Raw genomic sequence first — 23752 nt, 5'->3', positions numbered from 1 at the left:
TTATTTATTTATTTGACAGACAAGAGATCACAAGTAGGCAGAGACGCAGGCAGAGAGAGAGAAAGGAGGAAGAAGGCTCCCTGTTGAGCAGAGAGCCCGATTCGGGGCTCCATCCCAGGACTCTGGGATCATGACCTGAGCCGAAGGCAGAGGCTTTAACCCACTGAGCCACCCAGGTGCCCCGAACTAAAACCTTTTGAAATATGGTGAGGATATCATGCTAAAAATCATCACAATTTTTGGGGAAAAAAAATGTTGTGATAGTTGTGGGGGTAAATCATAGAAAAATTGTTTTCATAGTCTGTAATAATTAATGACATTAATTATGATAAAATTCTTGAAAAGCCCCTTTCTTATCCAAGTTACACCTTTTCATTACAATTCCACAATGTGGTATTAGTTTACTTACATTCTTACTTCTAGAAAGTTCTACAAACTTCAATGATATCTTTGTTGGAGTTCTCATGATTTCTCATGAATTTACTTTTTTTGATATCTACATGTACAGTGACATCTAATTAGTTCAATGACTATACATACAGTATTTATTTGAAACAGGACCTTCTCTAAGGTTCTCCAAAGAGGAGAGTAAAGGGCACTATTTTGTGGACTTAAGCTCACATTTTAGTAGTAAAGACAAGTAAGTAAGGATAATACCATGTGGAAAATGGTACAGGAGCACAGAAGCATTTGGAGTTCATCCCACCAGGTGTTGCTGGAAAAAGGGCTTGGTAGGAAAAGACCTCACAAATGAAATGTCACAGGATTCAAACATTAAATAAGAAAAAAATATCAGGGGCGCCTGGGTGGCTCAGTGGGTTAAAGCCTCTGCCTTTGGCTCAGGTCATGATCCCAGGGTCCTGGGATTAAGCCCCATGTCCGGCTCTCTGCTCAGCAGGGAGCCTGCTTCCTCCACTGTCTCTCTCTCTGCCTGCCTCTCTGCCTACTTGTGATCTCTGTCTGTCAAATAAATAAATAAAATCTTAAAAAAAGGGGGGGGGAGAACATTTCAGAGAGAGGTTGAGTGAGGGAAGTTTCTTTCATTAACATGAACTGTTTGAGCAGAAGTGAAGAAAGGGGAAAGCACATCTGTTCAGTTTTGTTGGAGCACGAGGGGCCAAGCAAGAACCGCGATTGGTGGAAATAAATACATTAATTAAGAATAATTAATAGTATTTTATCTAACACTTTTTATGATGCTTACTGTCTCCAGGCACTTTTCTAAATTCTTTACATGTAATAATTTGTTTAAGCCTCAAAACAACTCTATGAGACAGGTACTGCTATCTCCGTATTACAGACAAAGGAACTGAAGTACAGAGTAGCTGAACATTTGCTACGGTTCCAGAGCTAGAAAGTAGTGGGAGTGGAATTAAAATCTAGGTATTGGGCTTCAAGCCAGAGCTCTTAAAAATCTCCACAGTATTTCAAGTAACTGCATATGGAGGGAATTTTTACAAGATCAGCTGCTACCATAGGAAAGCATACAGATTTCATTATTTTTCCATTTCTTTGGCACAAATGACTCCCCTGGGACACTAGTAATTTGTAAGAACCATCCAGATACAAAGGCAGAGGCAACCCAGATGGGAACTGACAAGAACCCTAAAACCTGGCAAAATTATTGTCATTTTTTAGAGTAGATTATTGGTTTTCATTATGAAAAGCTAACCCTTACGTGCTGTGAAAGAGAATGTTAAAATAAGCCCTCGAGAGAAAGCCCAGAGTAGGCAACGTCAGCTGCTCCTGTCACTGTGTAAATGCACACTTGTGAATTATTTCAGCCCTTACACAGCCCCAAAGCTCTTCTGGGCAAATGGTTTTATTTAAAACTATTTAAACCACTTTAACTTAATTTACCAGTGTATTCCCGAGTTCTAGCCTGCGGCCAGCCTCTTCCCAGTCCTAATTTGGTGCCTAGTTGAATTCAAATTTTAAATGTTATGTTCCCAGTGAAGCTCATTCCAGTTTCATTTACATCCTTAGGGACTTAGGAAGAGCTCCTCCCTGCAACTTCCCATGCTTGTGTGTGCTGTACTGAAAAATGCAAACGTATCTTTCCAAATAGGGACCTAGTTAACCTTGTCAACCTGAAGACTCTTTAAATTCCAAAGTTGATTTTAAGACACTCTATATCCCAGAGATCACATCATTGCCTGTTTCATTTGGCCACTTTACATATAACTCAAGGACTCCCTCTTCCACAGGAAAGTCCAAACCCAGAGTCTCATTTCCAGCTTTTCCATGACTCTGGGTCTATCAGTGTACGGGAGAGTCTCCCCAGGTACTGTACATTCTCTTTCTTTCAGATGGCTTTTTATTTATTTATTTATTTATTTATTTGGTCCCTTTGAAATATCTTTGCCCATTCTTCCCACCCCAAATTTTCCAAAATTCTACCCAAATTGCAAGGTCCAGCTCAAACACCGTTCTTCTCCCGGAACTGTGCTCTTTCTCGGCTTTACATCCAAAATGTCCTTTCAAGACCTCTAAGAAAGTGTTCATTTAAGTCCACTCGAAATGCATTACCTGGTATTAGTACTTAATAGAGGTGCCCCTTACTTTCCCAAATGTGAGCTCCCTAACAGTGACTCACAGAATTTGCACCAAAGCTTTCACAATGCTCAGTATAGAGCAGATGCTCAGTAATGGTATCTGGAATTGGAAAAGAAAATAGATGTGCTGAAATGTACAGCTTTATATTTGAGGCTGGCAGGAATAATGAGAATATAACCAAAACAGCACACACACACACACACACACACACACACACACACAGCACCACCACCACTACAGTACCACAAACAGTAACAATGACACTTGGGTTCAAAGCCTGGCTGTGCCACTATTATTTTGTCACTGAGTCACAGTGAGTCTGTATCTCCTGTGAGTCACAGGAGAGTGCTTTAGACCTTTTCTGAGATCCCTTATAATATTTAGGATTTGTTATTTTATCATTTCTTCACTAATACAATGCACATACAATCCTGATTACTTCCAATCCCAACTCCCAATCCAGCTTGAGAATCTCTCAGACTACGATTCATGAAGCCTCATCATACAGGGTCAGCTAGTAGATCTACACAGCACAGTCTGACATTCCCTGGCATTTCTGGCAATCTGAAAACATGCAGCAACACCAAAAACAAGAGACACCCACTTTTTAAAAAAATTTTATTTATTTATTTGAGAGAAAGAAAGATCACAAGTAGGCAGAGAGGCAGGCAGAGAGAGAGGGGGAAGCAGGCTCCCCGCTGAGCAGAGAGCCCGATGCGGGACTCAATCCCAGGACCCTGAGATCATGACCTGAGCTGAAGGCAGAGGCTTAACCCACTGAGCCACCCAGGCGCCCCCAGACACCCACTTTTAAAGAGACTTTGAAGGCAGATTTAGAATGGAAGCCTCCTTTCACTGAAGAAGCAGCTCAGGTCCAAAGAGGTAAATTATTTTCTCCCATTACACAAATAGTTACTAGCAGAACACAAGCAGGCTCTAGCTCTGAGCTGTCATCAACCAGCAAGAGTTTTTTCCATTGGAACTAAGAATTAAAATATTTAACTGACTTAAAGGGCTGAGATGAAGTTAATGAAGAGGAAAAACAAAGAAACAAGGATGTGTTTAGAGCTTCATCTGGGGTACTTAAATGTGGTGGAAGTAATCACTGGGTTTTTGAAAGGCACTATAATTGCAGTATATATGAATTGTAGTTCAAACATGCAGGTGGGAAAGACTTTTAATTTTCTTTATTTTTATATAGTTCAACCTACTGTATATGTAGAATTCCCATTCTGCCAGGTGGTGGAAATGTAATCTTGGTCACTTTTCATCTTTTCTCTCCTCTTCTGAGGCTTTCATGTAAGCCCCAAAGGACCCCGTTTATGCTGTGACACCAGGAGGCATCTGGTGCTATCTGCCATCTAACCATCCACTGAGACATCCACCAAGACTTGGACTCTTGTTCCTGGGTCCACACAGGTCACACCTGTCATCCCTTATTCTCATAGACAAGAGGTCTGATTCTCTCTGTATATCAGATTCCTCCCCTACTCCCCAGCTCCTCCTGGGCCACATGGAGCCATAGAAGACTTGGTGAGGCCAATGTCCTAGTTACATATATGGAGAGAGCAAGATGGGATCACTCTTGTCAAGCAATGGCAGCTAAGAAGACTGCAGCTAAGACCAGATGTCACTGAAACCAGCATCATCTGATGATACATTTAGAACTGATAACCAGCAGAAATAGAGGAAGTCTTAAAGGCCCAAGACTGATTAAATCCCTCTAAAAAGGGAGGGTTTTTGCAGCAAACTGTCAAGACTCTTTAGACACTGACCCCTCTACTTCTGATCACTTCAAAAAGGCAGCTGTCATGAGAAGCTCTGCCCGATTGATCTTGGAAGAGACCAAAGATCCTCTACTGCTTGAACATAATAGACAGTAAGCTCAGGGAGCCGACCCAGACCAAACTGAGGCCTCATCTCAACTGTGTGTCCACAGCCTGGCTTTGTGTTTGGTTTGTCATCTTTCTACCCCCTGTTCTAGTTTGTTGTATGACTTGTCTTTTGCTTTGCTTTGTGTGACATGTAAGAAGCCAAGTTAGACACAGGATGAAATGTCATTGAGTTTGAATCCTGAACCTGCTTTATCATTATGCTTACCTTGCTTTATGACTGAATAAATCTGACATGTGGAAAGACATAGCTCATCTGTGAGCCTTCATAGCATGCTAATGACAAAACACCATGCCGTTCTTTCTGCATTAGGATTTGCTTCTTGCCCAGGATTTCCTGGAAAGCAAAGCATAGACCTCACTACTCTCCAATCCCAAGAATCTGTGTGAGGATTCAACTGTCCTCCTCAGGGCTTCAGTCTGGGGCAGAGAGAGCGGCAGAGTGACACTTTCAGGTCTCATATCTACATGTTCACTGCTTTGTGACTCAAAAGGAAAAGAAAAGAAAAATTTTCTTTTTTCAACTTTTTAGTTACAGAAAATTTCAAACATAGGCAAAAATAGAGAAAATATAATGAACCACATGTATCTGTCACCCAGGTTCCACAGTTAACTACTCAAGCCAAACTTGTTTCATTTATACTCCCACCAGTTCCCACCAGTGGTATTTTGAAGAAAATCCCAGATATCATATCGATCTGTTTGTAAATATTTAGGTAATTTCTCAATGATAGGATTATCTCAAAAAGAAAAACACAATACTATTATTACAGAACACCAGTAATAATTTTTATCATCAAATATCTGTTTAGTGTTCACATATTTTACACTTTGGAATCTGAGAACTATTTTGTTTTTAAACAGCTGGTTTGAATTAGGATCAAAACAAGAACATTGCATTGCTGTTGATTAATATGTCTTATAAATGTATTTTTATCTGCAGGTAATTGCTGCTTAAGTCTCCATGCCTCTCTCAACAAAAACAAGAAAAACAGACCAATAAATAAAAAATTCTTTCCTTGAAGAAACCAGATACTTTATCTTATGTATTTTCCCCCTTTTTTTTTTTCATTAGTTTCAGAGGTAGAATTTAGTGGTTCATCAGTTGCATACAACACCCAGTGCTCATTACATCATGTGCCATCCATAATGTCCACTACCCAGTCACCCCACCCCTATACCCACCTCCCCTCCATCAACCCTCAATCTATTTCCTGGAGTTCAGGGTCTCTTAAGGTTTGGCTCCCTACCCTGTATACCTTCAAGAAATCCTCATCTGTGCTCTAGGTGGGGCACTCCCCCACGCCGACCTCCCACATTCATCAGACATCCTCCTTAATCTCCTCTTCAAACTCCTTACCATTGCCACCTGTATTTATGTATGACACCTAAGCCCGGACTGGCATGTTTTAACACAAAACAAACTCATTTCTTCAAGTACGGCTTAAAACAAGCATTGCTGATCATGTGAACAGTGGTTCTCCCTTATACAGTGAGGGACCTAGGATCTTGCGTCCCTCCTTGTGCCATTTGCCTTTTGAGTTTGCCGACTGGACTTCTCATTCTAGCCAGCCAACCAGTGGGAGAGGGAAAAGGAGCATGGTTTATTCTCTGTGGCAGTGGTTTAATTTTTAATGCACCCAGCCTGGATATACTGTCCCTCATCTCCACTAACACCCTATAGCCACTCTGAACAGAGAGAAGCCTGGAACTTAAAATTTTGTTGTGTGCCAGGAGGAAAAAGAAATAGGGTTAGTCTAAAATCAGGTAGTTTCTCTTTTCTCCAAGGGTTATTCTTTAGAAGGGCAAAATCCAAAAAATCACTTTTTATCCCCTTCTCATTCTGCTCTGTTATCTCTTTGCCAATTAATATACTTAGATTTTTACATTTACTTAGTTTGACCAGGTAGCATTATGGTGTCAAAGGAAGCACTGGAGTTGAGGAAAAATAATATCTGTTATAATTTCAAAAAATTTTCCCTCCATGCAATGTTGTTATTTTTTAAGGCAGGCTTGCAGTGTAGCTGGATTGAGTTTGGATCTTTGATCTACCATTTTCTACTTGTGTGAACTTGGTTATTTTAATTTCTCTGAGATTTGCTTCCTACATCTTAACACCAATCCTGTTTTATTTTGTAGAACTGAAGTAAAAGTGAAATAAAATAATCAAAGGTTTTAATATAATGCCTGATGTAAGGTAGAATATCCATAAATGGTAGGTAGTAATAGTAAAGCAAACAATGAGTTTTCCCAGACTGTTAAATCATTCCCCTTAACTTTAAGGCTGGTACGAAAGATCAAGCCTCTAATATAGATATCTAATTTCTGAATGTGGTCATCAAAATCCACCTGTAAAGTTTTGAGTACCTCTCTCCTCATCCTAAGTAAGAACAACCACAAAAATCAGAAGCAACAGAGTAAATTAGCCTCAAAATGATATTAAATTTTGTTATTTTGAATACTATAGGTTGTACCATGCATATCATTCACATTTTTAAATGGATCATTTCCTTTGAAAAAGGAATCGCATTAGAATAGTGTTTACTGTTGTTCTTGTTCTTGTTCTTTCTTTTGTTTTATTTTGCTTTGAATTTGTCAACTATTTGCCCCAGCAGTCCATGCAGCTGAATCTCCAAATGCCTGGAAATGAGAATTCATCAAGGTAACTCCTGCTTTGCCCTTAGCCACTGCCAGTCTGAGGATCCAGCTGGAAATAAGAGCAGCTGCTCATGGTGCCCTAGTTTAGGATACTTCAAACACAGCTTTAGCTTTATCCTGTTTTAAGAACAGACATTTCAATACCCCATGGAATGGGACACGACCCATCTACTTTATATTTGGATGGTACTTTTACTGAAGTTGGCTGCAGGGGTGGGGGAGGGGAGGGAAGAGCTGGAGTAAGGACCTTCTGATGCCAGGTCCATGATATATGTATTTTTAGAGTACCTTTCAATTCCAAGAATGTGTCCACTCTCTCTCAGTATTGTCGGTCACATCTGCCCCTCAAAACTTAGGTGGTTTTAAAAAAAAACAAAAAAGTTAGATGTGGTGTTTCACTTGAGTTGAAAGAAGGTGAATCTGGCTGGGAATTGGACCTGTCCAACTTTGAGGGTTACTCTCCTCACAGAGAACCTTTCTTCCTCGGGTAAAAGGGAGTCACCATTCCACTGCTCTGCTAACGGCCTATTTTTATGTTCAGGAAGTAGAGTTATTGCAGAATCATGAGAATTGGATATGGAAAGAATTCACAAAGCGATCCATTCCAACTTCAGGCCACTTCAGAAGAATTTTTAGTCTGCTCTCCGATGCTGATTAGGCCACCACATTCCCCTCTCTCTGTGCGTGGAACTGATTTCACCCAAGACTAAAATTCTGTTAATTTCGTAAACAAAAGCAGAGAGGTATGAACAGACTATTTACAATTATATTTAAATAGATTGGCTTCCCATGAAAGAGATCACATTTCTATAGCTATTTTCTTTCATAGGATAGCCACATTTTGGTGAACGAAACCCCAAACCACCAGGTATTGATGAAAATATATACATGTTAAAAATTAAATTAAACAGGGGCCCCTGGGTGGCTCAGTGTGTTAAAGCCTCTGCCTTCGGCTCAGGTCATGGTCCCAGGGTCCTGGGATCGAGCCCTGCATCGGGCTCTCTGCTCAGCGGGGAGCCTGTTTCTTCCTTTCTCTCTGCCTGCTTCTCTGCCTACTTGTGATCTCTGTCTGTCAAATAAATAAATAAAATCTTTTAAAAAATTACATTAAACAAAAATTCATTATAAAGTACTTGAATATTAGCAAACAATGAGACTCCAGTCAAAATATGTGTGACACAATATGGAATTTTGATAAGATATTGGAATCTGGTCATTATAACCCCAAATATCTATATGAGAGCCAAAGTTGAGTTATTGAGCCAGAATGTCAGGGGGGGGGGGGGGAATGAGATCTTTAAACCAGCCTCATCTTAAAGATAAAATGAGGATCTACAGAAATTAAAGGACTGGCTTAAGGGCTCCCAGAAAATTATTAGTAGGATTCGTTAGTGGCTAACATACCAGGGGACTCTGCACTGTAGAATACCACTGCCACTTAATTGCTTAGAAACTCTACAAATATCTGATTAAAGTTTCCAAGCATCATTGTTACCAGATAGCTTCAATGAGATTTGGTACAACGTCTGGTGAACGAGAAGTCTCTGAAGAACCTATAATTAAATTAAGTTTGTGGTGAAATGGTTGGAATAGGGAAAAGGACCTACTTAAAAATACCTTGACCTTACAGGAAAATGGCATCTGAGGATGGAAATCAACAGTGCAATGTTTTAGTACCATATCTGCCTCTGCATTGTTGGGTGAGGTATGGTAATTACTGAATGTCTCTAAAATGAAAGGCTTTAATGAAGTCATTCCTAAGACCCCTTTGAGATCTCCACTACTTTTCCTAGCATAGCTGTTCTTGCTCAATAAGTACTTATTAGAGGAATTTTGTACATATGTCAGTGTAAGATTCTTTCATCATATAAAGTTCAGAGCATGACTTTCATTAGAAGAAATTAATAAGGAAATGTTAATCAGGCATATTGATTTATTTCACAAACAACTAAACTCTAAATAACCTTTGTGAGGTTATGCCCTAATGTTCTGGAATAATAAATATATGCATTTAGTACTGAAAAAATCAAAGACTTGAAAGACAATATAAAAAAGAAGTAACCCCCTTATTGAAATGGCTTGTATTCATAGTAAAATTTTTAGGCTGGGGATTTACCAACACGGAAAACATAAAAGGAAGGGTAAGAAATAAAAGTAGGTAGAAAACTAAAATGTTGGGGAAATCCTTAAATTGAAAAGTTTCTGCAATGTAGTCAAAGTCCTATGAAGGAAAGGGGACCTGCCTGTTGTAGACAAGTATGTTAATATTGCACAGAATATCTTGACCAATCCCCTTCCTGACTCATTCTTCAGCAAATTTAAAAAAATATTTTATTTACTTATTTAAGAGAGAGAATGATCACAAGCAGGCAGAAGGGCAGAGTGAGAGGGACAAACAGATTCCCCAGTGAGCAGAGAGCCCGACGTGGGGCTCGATCCCAGAGCCCTGAGATCATGACCTGAGCCGAAGGCTGATGATTAACCAACTGAGCCACCCAGACACCACACCTCAGCAAATTCTTTTCAAAATCATATTTTGAGATATTTATCGCCATGGAAATATGTTTGATTTATAAATTATGAGTCATGATAAGTCATATTTGTTTTACAGAAACGAGCATCACAGTCAGTATTTCTAGATGGTATTTTTTCTACCGTAAATTCTTATTAATATTTACTTCACATATTGAATTGTTTGATAATAAGAAATAGAGTTAAAATAAAATGTAGTTGAAATATATCAGACAGGAAACTCTCATAACTTAGGGATTAACAGAAAAAAGTATGACTTCCTGTCAAACTTTAGGTACTTTAAGTCTTTTATCACAGCCCCTATAACTCATGAGGGTACCCCCTTGTTTACACACTTGACTTTGTCCACTACACCTGCCTTTGATTGCCTTTGAGGACAGAAAATATCTCATCCATCTTCACATACCCCAGGAAGTCCCATTTCCAAGACATATTACATGGTTTTCAATTAACGAATGAAAATTAAGTTATGTATTTTGATGACATTACCACACTTACTATCTGTGGGAAGTTAGCAAAGTCCACCACCCTCTCTGATCCCAGATCTTGAACATTAAGAATGAGAGTAACGATGATTACTCGGCTACCTCATAGGATTATTGTGTTAATTAAATGAAAGAGGCAGTGTGATTGTGTACCGTAATTGTAATTGGCTCTCTAAAGTGAATTATTAAGTGTGTTTTCTGCATGACTGTGCAATTTATCCTTCAGGCTGGTTTAGCTCAGAACATGATGTGGAGGATAGAAGATAGCAAAGACTCGCAGAGTCTGATCACTTCCTTCTGTATCACACTGATCCTTCTCTGATATTGACCTTTCCCGTATCTGTTCCAGTTTGTTGCCTCTTCTACCACTAGTGGAATTAGTTTAAATTGCCTCTTTGACATCTCCTTGAGACATATTACTTGCCAAATAAATCCTTATTGGTTGATTTATTAACTTATATTGCTTTCACTGTCCTTGTGTCTGCCTCAAAATCCTACCCTTTCTCGTTTTGCAGTTACTATTAGAAGCTCCCTAGAACCCAGACTGGAATCACTGTGTCCAGTATGTGGACCCATCACACTGGATTCAAATGCTCAACAGAGTCAGAGTATAACTTAGAGCCACTGAGGACAGGACTTCGGAAATGATTAGGTCCGCTGTTTTCAATGTAAGGATGAGAGAGAAAAGGGAGACAAAGAGAAAGAGGGAGAAAGGGCATTGTTCAAGGTCATTCAGCTTATTAGTGGAAGAGCTGAAATTAGAACTTCAGTTTCTCAGCTCCTAATTTAGAGCTCTTTCCACTGAAACAATTCTGTCTCTTTTTCTAGTGCTAAAGTCTGAAATACTCAGAATTGTTCAATACCTTTAAATGGCCTGGTTTAAATTCCAAGGGCCATTAGGTTCATTCCTCCTGGGGTCACCCTGACATACAACCTTAAGCCAACCACTTCAGACCAACCCAGGGACGAGGAAGGGGACTGTGTTATGGAGTGTGTGTACATTGGTTACTACAAGTATCTGCAGTTTTAAGAACTCTCTATGGATCGCATTTCCCTGCAAGTTGCACTGCAGTGACCCAGACACAACACTGACAGCTGTGGAGTAAATAAATAAAAACAGAGTATTTTGATCCTAATGGGAGGGGGAGGGGTGGTGAGAGCCTGGGGACAAGAAGAGAAAGGGGCAGACAGAATGAAAGCGCACAGCTGTGAAAAGAACAGATGCTGGCCAGGAGAGAGGGAGAGAGGGAGAAGGGAGGAGAGAGAAGATTAGGGTTCATCCGCCAATGTCAGAAATGTTGCAGCACTTGGAAAGGGATGCACATACTTGGGACAGGTGGGAAGTGTTTACATTAAAACCAGAATATCAAATGCCTTCCTGAATGCTAGCCAGATCATTAAAGACCCAAGTTGACCCAAGGGAAAAAGCTGAAGTCCTTGCCCAGGGAGCCCATTAAGGAGAAAGCCTCCTGAATTCTTTATATTCCATTCAAATACTGGCTATCAGCTGTGTGCATCAACACATTATGCTGTAGGCCAGAGGATCTCAAAGTGTGGTCCGGAGGCCAGTATCATCAGCATCACTAAAGAAACTGATAGAAAAACCAATTTCCTGGGACCACTCAGAAAATTGTAGATTTCCTGTCTGATTCAGTAGGTGAGTCAGACTACTGAATCAGAAATACTGGGGGTAGATCCTCAAATTTGTGTCTTAACAAAGCTTCCAGGTGATTTTGATGCATACTCAAAATTGAGAACCCTTGTTCTCTTCGCATGATTTTGCTTAGCTTTCTCAGGCTTCTCCATAAACCCACCACCCCTAGTCAACAGGTGTCCACTAGACCCCGCACCTTGGTCAGTCTGGGTTCTGCAGGACCCATGCTCTGACATCACCAAGCATCAGTTTCCCCATAGAAGCAATAAAAACCTGAAATCCATGCATTGAGATTCCATCTAGTAAATGGCATCCCAACACACACCGCCCGCCAGAGACTGGCCCAGGGCAAACACAGCAGCCTCAGTCTCAAGGCCATTTTAAACAGACTTCAGCAGGGGCCCCTGGGTGGCTCAGTGTGTTAAAGCCTCTGCCTTCTGCTCAGGTCATGATCCCAGGGTCCTGGGATTGAGCCCTGCCTCGGGCTCTCTGCTCAGCAGGGAGCCTGCTTCCTCCTCTCTCTCTTCCTTCTTGTGATCTCTGTCTGTCAAATAAATAAATAAAATCTTAAGAAAAAAAATAGCCTTCAGCAGCACCTTTCATTTACAGAACACAAAATATTTTCCATTAATTAACTGAACTTGAACACATCAGTGTCTAGAGATTTGGAAAATTTAGCAGAAGAAAGTTCGGTTAAACATAAAGAAAAACGTATTCTCTACCCCCTTGGCATTCTTTTTAAGTGTTACTGATGTAGTAGCTAGGAATCAAGAGATCTAGCTTTTCAGGCTACCTCTTCTACTATCTGTGACCCCTGAACAATAACTGTGACTCTCTTCTGACTTTCCCCTCCTGTAAAATGAGAAGCTTGATTAGAAAGGATACTTAAGGTCTTCTTTCAGCTCTACCAGATAATATCTTTATAGTAGAGCCGGCTGTAGTAGAGCCAATTAGAGCAATTAATTAGGTGAAGGTTCTAAGTTCAGTTCTCTGTGTGGTCTTCAGGGTTTGGCTCAGCATGGCCCATCCTCCTTTAATAAACATTGCTTTCTAAAGGATTCTGGTGATTGAGTGTATGGCATTGCAACAAGATTTCAGTCACCACTTGGGGGTAAATGACTCATTTTCTGTACATACTGCTTTGTACCCAAGAATGTTATGGGCTCAACTAGGAGAAAACCGCAGAAGTATTATCAAAGAAGCTATCTTAGAGGTAGACTAGAAAAGAGTTTATACGCCCAGGAAACCTCTCCTGACCTTTTCCAGGAGGTTCTGTCCTTATGTCAAATACCTCAACAAGACTAAGTTGCCAAAAAATGTGATTCTAATATCACAGAATGTTAGAACTAGAAATTCCTTAAAAAAGAGTGGGAAAGAATGACTACTTGGTCCTAACCCTGTGTCAGAAACTATGTTACATGCTTTACCAAGACTATTTTACTTTGCTGAAAAATATCTAGGCTTACCCTTCCTAGTTCACTGATGGGAAATCAGAATTCTCAGAAAAGAAAACCAGGGTGACAGGTCACATGATGATGTAGAAGAAGACTCAGGACTAGATTCCCAATCCAATCTGTTTTGTTCCCTTTCCTGATATACCCTGCCCCTCAACTCACTCACTTCCAAAGGCCTGTTACCCTTCCAGAAAAAATTAGAGGTGATGCAGAAGTGAGAAAATTTTAAAAGGGAAAAAAAAAAAAAAAAAACCTTTTTGATTTCCCACTGCTACTGCCCTCTATAAAAATAACTGCATTTTAAAACTGGGGAATAATAAAATCTCTGAAAATAGTTAAGGATTACCTCAAAAGAGCACCCAGGCAATCATGTCAGTGGATCTCCAGAAAGGCTTTGCTCTACTAGACTCGGGGATCACAGCAGCCACAGTTTGGAAACCCAGAATAACAGTGACAGAAAAATGTGCCCGTTGCTTACTATGTGTCAAGCACTGTGACACTGCTTAACTTAACCCTCAAAGTAACCCATTCAAGGGACTGTTATCACGGCCATTTCAGATGGGGGAACCTGGGAGTTAGCAGTTACACAACTCACCCAAATTCAAACAACTTATACGTGTCCAAAGCAGCATTTGAACAAAGTTTAATTGTAGACCCTGAGCTTCTCACCACTATTATGTACTCCCCTTGGGAACCGGTGATGATAGTTAATACTTATGCTGTCTTTTGGGGTTTATAAATCTTAATACCCCCATCCTATTTAATTTCTGTAAAAATGTGGGAAGATGTCATGGTAGGAATCGTTAAATCCTGTGCAGGAGATAAAAACAATGAAGCCATGTGAGGCTAAGGATCTGGTCTTGGGTTTTAGGTGGAAAGTGCAGAAAGGGAAATTCTGAGCCCTGGGACACTACATTTTCCCTTACACTACAGTGACAGGCTAGGCTAATCAAGGAGGGATCATGGAGATAAGTCACGGTCAAGCCTCAGTCAGAGTCACTGCACAGGGAGTTACCTGAACACCACCCCCAACTCCCTGACCTTGAGGAAAGAGACGTGGTAGTTCTCTGAGGTCATCGTAGTGTAATACTAAATACACTCTCTTCTCCCCACTGAGTTCCATGCGGGCTGGCACAGCAGGGAGACCCTAGTTACCTCAAAATGTAAGAGGGGGAAGGAGAATGGAAATCACAGAAGATGGCTGGTCTTCCTGATAACCTGCGTTGGCTTCTTATTTTTCTTTCTATAAATGAACTAAGGAATCTTTAAGCTCTGACATCTGCTGGTTGCACTGGCCTTGGGTGGTAGTTTAAAGGGGGAAGTCAGGGCTTCTCTGCTTCTCCCTTATCATAAGCTCCTCCTTTACAAGATGACGACTGCCATCCCTGTTGGTTCCCCTCCACCAAGTGCCACACCTTCTCGCCATCTCTGCTGAATGTGTTCTCATCAGGCTATCTGGCAAAATATGTCTGGTGGTCTGATGAGTCCACATCACACTCTGAAGTACATTTCCAAGACAGAATATAAATCATTATAGGAAATTTAATCCTTATCCAACATTGATTTTTTTTAAATGTCCCCTTTTTATAAGCAAATGTTACAGATGCTAGACTTCTTATTCCTAAAAACAAAACAAACACCAAACATTTTAAATGAAGGGGGGAAAAGGTTTATATGAACACAGTTCTTGAATTATTCAAATGCTGATTATTTGAAAAGTCTTCATTGATTTTTAATGGAAAGTAAAATTATTTTGCAAACACTCCACTGCTGCCTTAAAATATCTGGAGTTCATCTTTTCCTTTTTTTTTTTTTTTTTTTTTTTTGCTTATGCCTGTACTTACTGGCCATCAAAACTTTAAATGATACATACTTGTAAGCATACACACACATTTTGATATGCACACTGTCATAAAATGCTAAGCTGTAAACGCATAAGCACTAATATAAAGCTCCAAATGCAAAGGCTGTTATGAACCTCTTCTCTTTCCTGTTGCTAAGAGCTCAGGCAACATTTTAACATGACGGGCTCTTATTTTCCATGCCTATCAAATGGCAATAACCATTTTCACCCTGCCTTCTCTAAGATCTCACAGAATTGTTGTAAAGATTAGAGTGAATCACTTATATTAAACAATTTTGAAAACTCTATGGCTCATGTACATGTGAGGCATTTTTACTACATTTATTTCTCTTTTTAACCTCCTCCCCAATCTTTGTTCCACATAATGGAGTCTGCCATCCTATTGTGGATATTCTTCTCTATAACCCTGCTTTATGTCTTATGAATATGCAACTATTTAGTTTTACTGCACAAGTGTTTTTATTATTATCACTTATTCTCTTAGTTACCTTACTGTGTCATTGTTTCAAAAATTAGAGGCTAGGTGCCAAGCTTTATTAAGAAGGTGCAGATGATAATATTGTATTTATTTGTTAATGATTAAAAAGAGTTATTTTTCTTTTCATTCACCTTTCTATTAACTTATGGTTTTTATATGTTTTTTATTGAAAATATAACATTCAATATTTTCATCTGAATATTTATTCAAGTCGTCTATACTATAAGATCCAGACCAGGCCCTGATAGTAAATGTGTTGCCACATCAATTATATATATTTTTTTCTTTTTGCAAAGAATAAAGGAGGCAGGAATCACTGGGACCACTTGATATGTCTGCCTGCAACAGCCATCTTAAATGTACTCAATTAGCAATTACACATAGACACACACGAAAAGGAAAACAATATCTAAAGCCAACAAAAATTTTCATTGTTTTACTTAGACAAGGGTGACAGCCATAAGATATTGGGAAAGAAAGACATTTCTTCTCTCTGAGCCTCAGTTTCTTATCACTAAGATGAGGTTAATAATACCTTTTATTATACCTTACGGGTGAGTATGGGGAACAATTGTATAAATGGGTAGGACTGCGATTGATAAACTATAGAAAGTGATCCAGAAGGGAAAGAGTGTATTGTGAATTCTTGGGTGCTGGTGGCATTTGTAGGTAGACCTAAGCCAGGACCAGGGTGAGCATTCACAGTCCGTGAATCATGCCTCAAGCCCTCAGTCCCAGTGTGCAAGACAAGACTGGGCTATTCCTTCATTTGTTGTGGCTTTATGCCCTTTCAAGACACGCCTACCTATATAAGAATGAAGAACTTATGAGAAATTCATTTGAAATGCTTATTTTATTGGGAATACTGACCTTAGGTCCAACCCTTTCATGATAAGCCCAGGTTGATTTTGTTAAAGGCTTGCAACTGGTTTCCAGACCTGCCCTTACATAACCCCAGTGAGTCCTAAGTCAACCTCAAACTTTAACAATGACAGCAACCTTGCACATCAGGGCAAAGAGCCCCTGTTCTCACGAACCTTCAATCAGCATAGCTTGGGCCTCCAAAGTGACACAAAAGGGACCAGTGTTTCACCATTTAATAAGCAAGCAGACCTCATTACCATTACCCAGTTTAAGGGCACAGAGACCACAAAACTACCACCGTGTATACCACAGCAGGTAAGGCACTGATTCCCAGCTTCTGGATCATCACAGGGCCAGGGAAATGTTGAAAAGCACAAGGCCTCGGGTAGCCTCCAGGAGAACTACTGGAATGTTGTTTATCTTCAGACCGCAACAACTGGCCCAGTGTTTCACAACAGGAAGGTCTGTCCTGGAGCTCAGACGTTGAAGGCTTAGAGAAGCGAGGCCTGAAATAACCCCCACTTCTCTTCTGTCTCTGTCTCTCTACCCTCCTGGACCCCCTTCCTGGCTCAAGAGTTCAGATTTAAAAAAAAAAAAAAAAGGCACAGCCAGGGCTGTAACCTTGAAATAGATATAGCTTTCCTAGCAGCTTGCCGTGAACCTGATACTCTAGCTTGGATGGGAGACAGCCTGATCCAACGGCGCTTGAGATGATGGGGAAACCAGAAACTGTGCCTTCTTTTATTGTCTTAAGCCCTTGGTTCATAACAATTACCCCCACCTCTTTTTTTTTTTTTTTTTCCCCAGAGTCCGTGTTTTTAGAAGTTGAGATATAATCTCTCAGGTCTCTTGAATAAGAGAAAGAAGAAACTGATTATGATTCAAACTTTAAAATACCAATGCCTGGTAGTATCATTTTAGCTCCATGTGATTTGGGAAAGTTAGTTTTAAAAAGTCCTAGTAAGTAGCTCTGTGATCTTGGACAAATCAATTAGCCTCTCTAAGCCTGTGTGAATGTCTGGAGGAGAGAGGACGAGGCCTGTGGAGTGGGAAGATTGCTTTAGTCTTGCACGTTCCAGCTCCTGGGATCTCCGCATCTCCCCGGCAGAAAGCACATAACTAGGAAGAATCTCGGTGGCTTTGTTCTTTAATGTGATAGAAGCAGACTGATTGAGAAAGGAACCTTTACACAGCAGGCCCTGAGCAGGTTCCTGAGCCTTCAGACTTGAAGGAGGGACAAATGGATCTGTGGTATTTGTGACCAGGTCTCATCTGGGTTTACACAACCTGCTTCAATGCAGCTCCTCTTCCCTGAGGAGAGAGAAGAAGGAAAGCTAGGTCCAAGGAAAATGTTCTTTTTCCAGACATGCTAGGATGGAGAAGTACTTGACGTAAAGACAAGTGACTCGATCCTAATTATTTCAGAAAAACATAACCACTCCAAGCCCAGCTCCTTCTTTGGGACACTGAAGCCCTCTAGGTGGCCGTAGTATGCCTACTTCTGGACAAACTGAAGTCATTTATTTATTCAGCAAGCAAGTACCATTGCCCTGTCTTAGGCCTAAGATGAGTCATACATCTTGCACTCAGGAAAGGCACAGAGAAAACAAATTGGTAAAAGAAATCATCTATCATATCAGGCAAAGTAAAACACAGGTACAACAGGTGATGAGATGGAAAGCAGAAAAAACACAAACAATTAATTCCAATTGTAGATTTCAAAAAAGGCCTTCATGCACTCAGTGCTCCAGGGGCCTGAACATAAGGGACAGACAGGTTTTGATAGGGGTGATCTTGATAGAGGGGTGATCTCATTTCAAATTGAAGTCAAAGAAGCAGCAAGAGTGTGAAGAAGTGGGAAAATATGTGTGAAACTTGTGGAAAACAGTGACAAACTAGACTTGAGGTCATACAGATTGTTGACCACACCTTTCCAATGCCTCCAGAAGGACTCCCACTTTCAAACTGCCCCACAGAGCACCTTCTTTATGAGAGCAGCATTGTGAGGAGGTTAAAAACACAGTCCCTTGGTCCAGTTGCCTGGGTTTAAGAGCCAGCCCTGCCACTTACTGGTTGTAAGACTGTGAAGAAGTTGGCTGGTGCCTCTAAACCTCAGGATCCTCTTCCATGAAATGGGAATCCTAATACTACCTGCTGTGAGATGAAATAATGAAGGAAGGTAAAATACTTGGCATAGTGCCGGGCACATAATAAGGATCCAATGGTCCTGTTTTGGTTATTTGTCTCTTTCATTTCCCTTATTAGACAAGTATCCTAAAAAACAAAGAACCAACTCTTTCTCATTCTACCCTATAGGCCCAGAATTTAGAATTGTGCTTTTGCACAAAAACAGGATTTCTATAAACACTTAAATGAATGAATGAGTTCATTAATTAATCATAAGTGAAGAGTTCACATGTAGGTTTTCCTATTACTGGGATTCGACTTGGATTCACATCATTGAGCTATATAACTGTCTTAAAGCTTTTTATTTTAAAAATGCTAGCAGACATTCTGGTCGTGGTGAGGTGTGCTCAGGAACACATCTGGAGAGTGCCAAGACATGGGTAGAACATCCTAAGAGCTAGTGCGCTGCACACAGTCTGGCCTTTCTCTCTGGAGGCTGTATGTTTGATCTGTGACAAAATTCTAACTGTAAAATAAGAATAATTACAGTGACTGCTTAATAGGGTGAACTTATTAAATGACTCAAAAAACAAAAACAAAAACAAAAAACCTTTGAAAAGGCATTTGGCTAAAACCCAGCAGGATAATGAAGGGTCCACAGAGAATTGCAAGACACAGTACCAATCCAAAGAAGCCACTTGAACAAACTCCTAGGTGATTTTTTTGCATTCTGTACAGATTCAGAATCAGAGATGAAAAAGGAAGGCCACTATTAGCAGCTAACATGTTAATCAAACCTTCCAGATGTTTATCACATGTATTTGAAGACAGAGAATATATAGATAACTAGTCCTTTTGGGTAAGGAATGGGTTGCATAAAAACACTCACTCCTTTCTAAATTTCCATGCAGGCTAGCTTAAAAAGTTTAATACCAGGAGAGAGTAAAAGGTAAGGACGCAAGATATAAACCCTATACAGAATGGATGGAGATTTTTAGAGAAACAAATGTAGAGAACTACAAAAAGAAAAAAATGCTCTGACAAATATCTTTGTACTAATGGCTTTGGAAATAGGTTTGAATATGTTTCTTCCATGGTCCTGGACCTTTCATGTTCTGCTTTCTGCTGGACGCACTCTTCCATCACGTCTTCTTGCCTAAAACCTAATTACCTCTCAAAGTCACCCCTGAAGGCTACCACTACCACCGCGTCTTCTGCCATTTCTATCACAGCATGTGGCATAACACGCATCTCTGCCGTCCTCGACTTCCCCTTCCATCAAGAGCTCCCTGAGGCCAGGACGTTGCTCGTGTTCACTGCTAACCCCACAGCGACAAAAGAAACCAATACACAGGAAGTACTAACATACCATTTGTGGAATTTCTGAGTAAATAATAATAACAATAACTGCTCAGCTTCGAAAGTCTGGGTTGCAAACTCTGAGAAGGATAGCAAGCAAAGCAGATCATGCATCTGAGTTCTACGTGAAGTTTTATGCACATCCTAGTGGCTTCGCTGTAGTCTTTTTGTTTGGCAAAAAAAATGTCTGAGGCCAACTGAAGCATGCAGAGACTGTAATTTTGCTGAGTCGATCTTAGCTGAAACCGAAGTGCATTTGCATGAGACGGTAATCACTTAACTGCCTTGCTGCTAAGAACACTAATATTTTGGCCTTTCCAGACAGGCTGGAGAATGTGATTAGGAGCCATTTGAAAAATGACACCCCACAGTCAAATGGAGCTTTGTGGCCTCTTCTTCAATCCCAGCTTCTGATCCTTTAAAACCTCCTTTAGAAACATTTTTTTTTTCCTTTTCTTATGTATGTTTATAAAAAGGCGCGAATAAGAACTCTCTTCTGAAACTACCAGTACCTGCCAAATTATCCACTATTTATTTAGGCAATATTCAAGTCTCTGTATTTAAAATAAACCTAAAATCTTTCTATATCGAACCAGCCAATGAATTCTATGCTAGATTATGTAGCCACTCATTATTCTTCTTTGTCAAATACATATAAACAGAAAATTATGTCATGAGTTTTGTCCTGACTTTTGGTCTTCTGCCTATCTTGCTGAGTCTTTACAGATAGCGTTTGTCTCAGGCAGTGTTTTCACGGTGCCATTATTGGCTAATAGAATCTCAGGTTTGGGCAGAAACTCGATGCTGGATCTTCTCTGTGTAGTTTTCTGCCAAATGGCTGTGGAATTTCTGATGAAGAACTAACCAACTAACGCACTCAGTCATTCCGGGGAGCAGCTCACCCACCTTTGAACAACACTGGCTATTTCACCTTGTGAAATTATTTTTTCTGGAGCTTCTATAATGTTAGTCCTAACTTATCCCTCAGGGCCACAGAGAGTAAGTACAATCTGTCCTCCCGGCCGGCCCTTCAGAAACCTGAAGATGATAACAATAATTCCATTGAGTCTTCTGCAAGTGACTCCCTCCTGGGAAATCGTTTGAGTCCTGCTCGTCTGAGGATTCCTCTGACTGTCAGGGTCACTCAAAAGTCTGGTCCCTAGATCTGAGAATGGCCATCCACATCTTTTCTGACAAAGCAAAAGAGCAGGACCATTATGAACGTCCTTTATCCGTTAACGTGAGCCCCACATCTCTTTCCTTCATCTTCTATTTTCTACTCAGCTTTCGACTTGAACTTTCAGCTCATTCTTTAAGTTCATACGCTCATCCTATTGCCTTTTCTCACCTGTGCTATTAAAATGTGTAGCACAGAAAACAAACATGCAATGAAATCTGCAAGATGGTCATATAGGATCTTTACTGGAGCTTCTGCCTTGCCGGGGGACAAATAAACAACTTCATATTTGCCATTCTGGGTAACTTTCATCACTTTAAATCTGCCTTCCGTCTTCTTTGCAAGAGTCCATTGAAGCTCTGAGAAGACTGATATCACACCATGCAGAAACATTTGTGGCCTATACTGTATCAATTGTGGAAGCTGGTATTAACCAAGAGGTGTTTATCTCTACCTGCCAACATCAATGCCCATGTGTTTCTCTGCCTTTCCTTCTCTCTACCTCTCCACCTGTACACAAGATCTCACCTCCACCAGAAAGTAAAATAGACATCCTAACCTTAACATATCTCACATCAATTCTTGATATCCCACAACCTCAAACCTCCTTCTTCAGTCCTTCCAAACTCCAGAAATGGCAACCCTATCCTTCTAGTTGCTCAAGCCAAAAATGGTGGACTTCTCTTTGACTTTTTCTCTTTTTCTCATACTCAATATTTATTCTATCCTAAAACCCTGTTGTTCTTATCTTCTAAATGCATCCAGAGTCCAACCACTTATACTGGTCTACATTGCAACACCCTGGTCTAAGCCACAATCCTGTTTTACCAGGATTATTGCAGTAGCCTCCTTACTGCTGCCTCTGCCTCCCCTTGAGCACTATGTACTATTTTACTCAGAGTATCTAACGTGATCCTATTAAAAATTAAGTAAGACCATGTCACTCCTTGTGTAAAACAGTAAAAGGCTTCTCACTTCACTGAGAGTAAGAGCCAAAGCTTACAATAAAACACATGGCCCTACGTGATCTGGATACATGTGGTTCATCTGGCCTTGACTTTCCCTACCCACTCCTTACTCAGATATATTGGCCTCTTTGTTCTTCAAAAACTTTAAACCTATGTCTGCCTCAGGGCCTTTGCACTGAGTGCTGCCAGGTGTCCCCTTGGTTCTGTTTCTTGCCCCTTCAGGTCATTGCCCTAATGAGACCTCCCCTGATTACCATATTTAAAATCAACTACCTCCCTCCAGGACCCTTCATCCCACTTTACTTTTTTGTGTTTTTGTTGTTGTTGTTGTTGTTGTTTGTCCATTGCATTTTTCAATTTCTTAAGTATTCCTTTATTGAGTGTGGGGTGGGCTCAGCCGATTAAGCATCTGCCTTCAGCTCAGATCATGATCCCAGGATCCTGGGATCAAGTCACACATCAGGTTCCCTGTTCAGCAGAAAGCCTGCTTCTCCCTTTCCTTCTGTTGCTCCCTCTGCTTGTGCTCACTCTCTCTCTTTCTCCTCCTCTGTCAAATAATTAAATAAAATCTTTAAAAATATATTCCTTTATTGTGTATATTTTCCCTTCCTTTCCCTCTGGTCGCATCATCAAAATCCTTCATGAAGTCAGAGATTTTAATGTTTTCTTTTCTTTTTTCATTAGTATACCCCAAGTGGCTAGAACAGTGTCTGGCTCTTAGTCAGCACTCAATAAGTATTCACCAGTTGAAATCCCACAAGTCTCTTGCTATGTATTTCACATCACATACTGCTTTGACGTTGCCTTTTGTTGAGCGGGTGACTTTTTCAGGGTCTCAGGACCCTCCAAAGAGATGCACGGATGATTTCTGGATACTTCCCACACCACACTGGAGCTGTCTTTGGTCTCCTTTGTGCAGACATGACACAGCACCACTCCTTATCAGTGTGATCAGTACTCTGAAACCTGCCAGAATCCATTCAGGAAGTAGGCTCCTGGTCAGCTGTAATCGCAGATCACCTCATCTGAGGGAAGTGGAATATTTACCCACTCACCTTTCAACTTGTTCAAGTTCACTGCTGAGTGGGGGAGTCACTTCCTCAGAAACCTTCCCGAGCCTCTTACTAGTTTGGCTACCTCTCTTCCTCATCCTCAGATTTTTAACTCCTCCTGGTTGATATGGAGACGATTCTATGCTTAACACTCTGCCAATATCAATCCATGCCAGAACCTTCATTATTGACTTCTAAAAGACCAAGGCTCTTCCAAGTCCCCCAAGGTTTTCTCTGACATGTTTTTCTTTTTCTCTTTCTTTCTTTCTTCTTCTTCCCCTTTTTTTTTTTTTTCCAATCTCTGTCATCGGCTTCAAAAAACCTATTTTGAAACAAAAAAATGAGGCTCTTCACCTTCCTGGTATCTGAGCTTCTGCAGTAACAATTCATCCTGAGGGCATGAGACTAAAGTGAATAGCCCCAGGATCCAAGAAATCAGAAGGGGATGAACTCATCAATTAATATTTAAGATCTTATTCAGTGTTCCAGAAAATTGGAAGGTTTGGAATCCTTGCCAGGAAGGAAGGGTTAGTAAGCATTTATGATCTAGAATTCCCATAACCCCAACCTTTAAATCATCCAGGTTCTCCTGTTACAGAATCCCAAGACACATTCTGAGAAGAGCTGGCAGA

The 23752-nt window shown here is 40.4% G+C and overlaps 1 pseudogene; it reads right to left on the bottom strand.

Annotated features, from left to right (window-relative positions):
• LOC116878163 overlaps positions 1–23305 on the bottom strand; it is a 122666-nt pseudogene extending 99361 nt beyond the window's left edge.
• Positions 23306–23752: the final 447 nt, after the last annotated feature.

Source organism: Lontra canadensis, unplaced genomic scaffold (assembly GCF_010015895.1).
Source record: "Lontra canadensis isolate GAN:19392208 unplaced genomic scaffold, GSC_riverotter_1.0 scaffold56, whole genome shotgun sequence".
Lineage (NCBI taxonomy): Eukaryota > Metazoa > Chordata > Mammalia > Carnivora > Mustelidae > Lontra > Lontra canadensis.
Note: the sequence above shows the minus strand (reverse complement) of the source record. Positions and strands in the feature narration are given on the sequence as shown.